This window comes from Leptidea sinapis, chromosome 33, assembly GCF_905404315.1.
Source record: "Leptidea sinapis chromosome 33, ilLepSina1.1, whole genome shotgun sequence".
Taxonomy (NCBI): Eukaryota; Metazoa; Arthropoda; class Insecta; order Lepidoptera; family Pieridae; genus Leptidea; species Leptidea sinapis.
This window is the reverse complement of record NC_066297.1, coordinates 10,986,689-10,987,531: the sequence shown is the minus strand read 5'-3', so window position 1 is coordinate 10,987,531 and position 843 is coordinate 10,986,689. Positions and strand designations below refer to the sequence as shown.

Below are 843 nucleotides of genomic sequence, written 5' to 3'. Positions count from 1 at the left end.
AAAAACAAAACAAAATAATGTAAATAAATTAATATTTTTAAGAATACAATTTATTTTCTAGCGATTATTTCAGTGTCTGCGTGTGTTGTTAGCTACAATGATATTCAGTAAATTAGTAATACATCATAAATCAAGTTCAAGGAAAACTGTCAATGGACATCTGCTCGATATTTGCATAAATTTAATTAATCCCAGAAATTTCACTTCAAAAATAACAAATTATTTAGATTTGAATGAGCCACATCTCAAGTCAATTTCCTAATATGCAATCATTGGGGTTGAGCAGGTTATCAACTGTAAAGTAGATGCTGTAGATGGAGCCACAACCTGAGAGTTGAACAAGACCTACCAAGATTAATGAACCATACGCACTCGAACGGTTGGCTCAGTGGGAAGAGCGCTCGAACAGAAACCGAGAGGTCGCGGGTTCGAGTCCCGCATCGTTCATAAATTTTGGTCACAATTTTTTATAAAGTCTTCAAAGTGCAATCAGAAACAACAGAAAGTCATGATTTTCATTAAGCTTCTTAATAAAATCACTTCAAGCAGACATAATACAACATTTAATATCATTTCCATCCAAGTGTCAACCAACTTAAAGATGTTACAAGTTTCCATCGATAAACTTTGGATTTGAAACGTTACTTTATAGTATAAGTTATTACAATAACTTTGTAACTAAGCTGGAAGAGGACGTGTCGGAACGATACTTATAACTTAGACTACTTACTTACACTTAGTTGTAGGAATCGTTACTGAATGGTTCTTGTTATCTTTCAAATAGAATAGAATTTTTTATTACATGTTCATATGTTCATATTATTTTTTTATGAAAATACGAGA

General features: G+C 32.0%; 1 non-coding gene across 1 annotated transcript; it reads left to right on the top strand.

The window, feature by feature from the left end:
• Positions 1-374: 374 nt before the first annotated feature.
• Trnas-aga (transfer RNA serine (anticodon AGA)) lies at positions 375-447 on the top strand. Its single transcript has one exon. It is a non-coding gene; the product is annotated as a tRNA-Ser (tRNA).
• The last annotated feature ends 396 nt before the right edge of the window (positions 448-843 follow it).